At 35.9% G+C, this 5805-nt stretch overlaps 1 non-coding gene across 1 annotated transcript; it reads left to right on the forward strand.

Moving 5' to 3' along the window:
* The first annotated feature begins 1417 nt into the window (after nt 1–1417).
* On the forward strand, nt 1418–1525 carry LOC130959745 (small nucleolar RNA R71). The gene has a single exon (XR_009078812.1). It is a non-coding gene; the product is annotated as a small nucleolar RNA R71 (small nucleolar RNA).
* The last annotated feature ends 4280 nt before the right edge of the window (nt 1526–5805 follow it).

The raw sequence follows: 5805 nt of genomic DNA on the forward strand, positions 1-5805 counted from the left end.
CATAAGCTTCTCACGTGCTTGGGCTATTTCAGGTGTTGAGCACCAGGTTGTAACATGTTTCTGACGTTGAACTCCAACTTGCAACCTGTTTCTCGCGCTGAACGCCAGACTGCAACATGGAACTGGCGTTAAACGCCAGTTTATGTCGTATATCTTCACGCAAAGTATGGACTATTATATATTGGATGTCTACTTTCCAACCCAATTAAGAGCGCGCCAATTGGACTCCTGTAGCTCGAACAAATCTATTCCGAGTGCAGGGAGGTCAGAATCCAACAACATCAGCAATCATTTTTTAGCCTAAATCAGATTTTTGCTCAGCTCCCTCAATTTCAGCCAGAAAATACCTGAAATCACAGAAAAACACACAAACTCATAGTAAAGTCCAGAAATATGAAATTTGCCTAAAAAATAATAAAAATATACTAAAAACTAACTAAAATGTACTAAAATTTATATGAAATTACCCCAAAAAGCGTATAAAATATCTGCTCATCAATGGCAGACGGAGATTTAATGGGATATCTATGGTCCCTATATAACCTTCAGATTCCTTTGGGTCCTCCATAGGGAACTCCTTCTTGCTTGAGAGACGTCCCATGAGGTCTTCCTCATTGGGATTCACGTCCTCTCCTTCCTCTCTAGGTTCGGCCATATTGATTATGTCAATGGCCTTGCACTCTCTTTTTGGATTCTCTTCCGTGTTGCTTAGGAGAGTACTAGAAGGTGTTTCAGTGACTTTCTTACACAGCTGGCCCACTTGTGCCTCCAAATTTCTAATGGAGGACCTTGTTTCACTCATGAAACTTAAAGTGGCCTTAGACAGATCAGAGACTAAGTTTGCTAAATTAGAGGTGCTCTGCTCAGAATTCTCTGTCTGTTGCTGAGAAGATGATGGATAAGGCTTGCTATTGCTGAGCCTATTTCTTCCACCATTATTAAAGCTTTGTTGAGGCTTTTGTTGATCCTTCCATGAGAAATTTGGATGATTTCTCCATGATGACTTATAGGTGTTTCCATAAGGTTCACCCATGTAATTTACCTCTGCTATTGCAGGGTTCTCAAGATCATAAGCTTCTTCTTCAGAAGATGCCTCTTTAGTACTGTTGGATGCATTTTTCCATCCACTCAGCCTTTGAGAAATCATGTTAACTTGCTGAGTCAACATTTTGTTCTGAGCCAATATGGCATTCAGAGCATCAATTTCAAGAACTCCCATCCTCTGAGGCGTCCCATTATTCACGGAATTCCTCTCAAAAGTGTACATGAAGTGGTTATTTGCAACCATGTCAATAAGTTCTTGAGCTTCTGCAGGTGTTTTCTTTAGGTGAATGGATCCACCTGCAGAATGGTCTAGTGACATTTTAGAGAACTCAGACAGACCATAATAGAATATATCCAGAATGGTCCACTCTGAAAGCATGTCAGAAGGACATCTTTTGGTCATCTGCTTGTATCTTTCCCAAGCTTCATAGAGGGATTCACCATCTTTTTGTTTGAAGGTCTGAACATTCACTCTAAGCTTACTCAGCTTTTGAGGAGGAAAGAACTTAGCCAAGAAGGCCGCGACCAGCTTATCCCATGAGTCCAGGCTATCTTTAGGCTGTGAGTCCAACCATGTTCTAGCTTTGTCTCTTACAGCAAAAGGGAAAAGCATGAGCCTGTAGACTTTAGGATCTACTCCATTAGTTATAACAGTCTCAAAGATCTACAAGAACTCAGTTAAAAACTGGTAGGGATCTTCTGATGGAAGTCTATGGAACTTGCAGTTATGTTGCATTAGAGCAACCAGTTGAGGTTTCAGCTCAAAATTGCTTGCTCCAATGGCAGGGATTGAGATGCTTCTTCCATCAAACTTCGAAGTAGGTGTAGTGTAATCACCAAGCATCCTCCTTGCATTATTATTTTCAGCTGCCATCTCCTCTTCCTTTTTGAAAATTTCTATAAGGTTGTCTCTGGATTGTTGTAATTTAGCTTCTCTTAGTTTCCTCTTCAGAGTCCTTTAAGGTTCAGGATCTGCTTCAACAAGAATATTTTTGCCCTTGCTCCTGCTCATATGAAAAAGTAGGGAACAAAAAATAATAATAGGGATCCTCTTTACCACAGTAGAGAGATTCCTTTATGTTAGTAGAAGACAAAAGGAATAAGAGTGAAGAAGAATGAAGAATCCAAACACAAGGGTGTAGATAGGTTCAGATTCTTGAGATGAAGAGAAGTGTTAGTAAATAAATAAATAAATAGAAGAAGATGAAATGGAGGAGTTTTCGAGAATACATTTTGAAAAATAAGTTAGTGGTTTTCGAAAATTAAGAGAAGAAATAAAATTAAAATTAAAATTTGAAATAATTAATTAATTAAAAGAATTTTGAAAAAGAAAAAGATGATTTTCGAAGATTAGAGAGGGAAAGGTAGTTAGGTGGTTTTGAAAAAGATAAGAAACAAATAAAAAGTCAGTTAGTAAGTTGAAAAAGATTTGAAAATCAAATTTGAAAAGATAAGAAGATAAGAAGATATTTTGAAAACAAATTTTTGAAAAAGATAAAATTTTTGAAAAAGATATGATAGAAAAGATATTTTGAAAAAGAATTGATTTTTAAAATTAAAATTGATTACTTGACTAACAAGAAACTAAAAGATATGAATCTAGAATTTAAAGATTGAACCTTTCTTAACAAGAAAGTAACAAACTTCAAATTTTTGAATCAATCACATTAATTGTTAGTAAAGTTTTCAAAATTTTGAAATAAAGATAAGAAAAAGATTTTAAAATTCAAATTAAAAAATTTTTGAAATTAGTAAAAATGAAAAAGATTTGATTTTTGAAAAAGTTTTGAAAAGATAAGATTTTAAATTTGAAAATTTGACTTGACTTATGAGAAATAGCTAAGTTTTAAAAATTTTTTGACTAAGTCAACTCAAATTTTTGAAATTTATGAAAGAAAAAAGGAAAAGATATTTTTTTTATTTTTGAATTTTGAATGATGAGAGGGAAAAACATAAAAATGACCCAAAACAGGAAAATTTTTTGGATCAAAACCAATGATGCATGCAAGAGTACTATGAATGTCAAGATGAACACCAAAAACACTTTGAAGATCATGATGAACATCAAGAACATATTTTTGAAAAACTTTTGATGCAAAGAAAACATGCAAGACACCAAACTTAGAAATCTTTAATGCTTAGACATTATGAATGCAAAAATACACATGAAAAACATCATACAACACAAAACAAGAAAATTTAAAGATCAAACAAGAAGACTTACCAAGAACAACTTGAAGATCATGAAGAACACTATGAATGCATGAATTTTCGAAATGCAAGAACAAGATGAATATGCAATTGACACCAAACATAAAACATGACACAAGACTCAAACAATAATCACAAAATATTTTTGGTTTTTTATGATTTTATGATTTTTTTATTTTTTTTTTCGAAAAATATATAGGGAAAAGAAAATAAGAAATTCAAAATTTTTAAGAAGAATTCCAGGAATCTTTCAATGTTAGCCTAAAGCTCCAATCCAAGGGTTAGACATGGCTTAATAGCCAGCCAACTTTAAGATATAAATCAGACATACAACAGCTGATATTTCAATTAACTTGCCTCTATGCTGATGATTGGAAGCCTTAGTTCAAAAGAATTAAACATAGCTTTACAGCCAGCCAGGCTTCAATATGCTTCAAGAAATACTAGAATTCATTCTTAAAAATTTAGAATAATTTTCGAAAACAGATCAAAAAATTTTTGAAAGATTTTTTTGAAAAATTTTTTGAAAATAAAAAAGAAAGAAAATTACCTTATCTGAGCAATAAGATGAACCGTCAGTTGTCCAAACTCAAACAATCCCCGGCAATGGCGCCAAAAACTTGATAGGCAAAATTGTGATTTCTGATAATGGCATTCATGTTCGTTCTCTCCCTGGTAATGGCGCCAAAAACTTGGTGCATGATACCATGGTCCAAACATAACTTCACAACTTCGCACAACTAACCAGCAAGTGCACTGGGTCGTCCAAGTAATAAACCTTACGTGAGTAAGGGTCGATCCCACTGAGATTGTTGGTATGAAGCAAGCTATGGTCATCTTGTAAATCTCAGTTAGGCGGATAATAAATGATTATGGAGTTTTCGAATAATAATAATAAATAAACAGAAAATAAAGATAGAAATACTTATGTAGATCATCGATGGGAATTTCAGATAGGCGTATGAAGATGCTGTGCTCCTTCTGAATCTCTGCTTTCCTACTGCCTTCATCCAATCCTTCTTACCCCTTTCCATGGCAAGCTGTATGTAGGGCATCACCATTGTCAATGGCTACATCCCATCCTCTCAGTGAAAAAGGTCTAAATGCTCTGTTACAGCACGGCTAATCATCTGTCGGTTCTCGATCATGTCGGAATAGAATCCATTGATTCTTTTGCATTTGTCATCACGCCCAACAATTGCGAGTTTGAAGCTCATCACAGTCATTCAATCCCTGAATCCTACCCGGAATACCGCAGACAAGGTTTAGACTTTCTGGATTCTCATGAATGCCACCATCAATTCTAGCTTATACCACGAAGATTCTGATTAAGGAATCCAAGAGATATGCGTTCGGTCTAAGGTAGAATGGAGGTGGTTGTCAGTCACGCGTTCATAGGTGAGAACGATGATGAGTGTCACGGATCATCACATTCTTCATGGTGAAGTGCAACGAATATCTAAGAACAGGAATAAACTAAATTGAATAGAAAATAGTAGTAATTGCATTAAAACTCGAGGTACAGCAGAGCTCCACACCCTTAATCTATGTTGTGTAGAAACTCCACCGTTGAAAATACATAAGTGATGAAGGTCCAGGCATGGCCAAATGGCCAGCCCCCAAAACATGATCACAGGATCAAAAATACAATCCAGGATCTGGTCAAAAGACCAATGGTCAAAGACACCTAGTACAATTGTAAAATGTCCTATTTATACTATACTTGCTACTAGGGTTTACAGAAGTAAGTAATTGATGCAAAAATCCACTTCCGGGGCCCACTTGGTGTGTGCTTGGGCTAAGCTTGAGCTTTACACGTGCAGAGGCTTCTTTTGGAGTTGAACGCCAAGTTGTAACGTGTTTTTGGCGTTCAACTCTGGTTCGTGACGTGTTTCTGACGTTTGATTCCAGAATGCAGCATGGAACTGGCGTTGAGCACCAGTTTACATCGTCTAATCTCGAATAAAGTATGGACTATTATATATTGCTGGAAAATCTATTTCGAGTAGCTCCAGAAAATCTATTTCGAGTGCAGGGAGGTCAGAATCCAACAGCATCAGCAGTCCTTTGTCAACCTTCTATCAGAGTTTTGCTCAGGTCCCTCAATTTCAGCCAGAAATTACCTAAAATCACAGAAAAACACACAAACTCATAGTAAAGTCCAGAAATGTGAATTTATCATAAAAAATAATGAAAACATCCCTCAAAGTAGCTAGATCCTACTAAAAACTACCTAAAAATAGTGCCAAAAAGCGTATAAATTATCTGCTCATCAATGTTCATTGGTTAAGAACCTCTCTTGATTCCAAAGTGGTTTTGGAGTGTTTTCTTTCTTGCCTCTTGAAGTGGTTTGTTTTCCTTTATGAGCCATGATCTTATTGAATCTTAGCTCAGTGATCACAAAAAACACACCAAACTTAGAGGTTTGCTTGTCCTCAAGCAAAAGAAAGGAAATGAGAGGAATAGAAGGAGAGTCAAATTCGGCTCATGGAGGAGAGGGGGGCCGAATGTGAATTTAAAAGGGAGGGGGTGGGTTCGAGAATTTTGAAA

The sequence above is a fragment of the Arachis stenosperma genome, chromosome 10 (genome assembly GCF_014773155.1).
Source record: "Arachis stenosperma cultivar V10309 chromosome 10, arast.V10309.gnm1.PFL2, whole genome shotgun sequence".
Classification (NCBI taxonomy): Eukaryota; Viridiplantae; Streptophyta; class Magnoliopsida; order Fabales; family Fabaceae; genus Arachis; species Arachis stenosperma.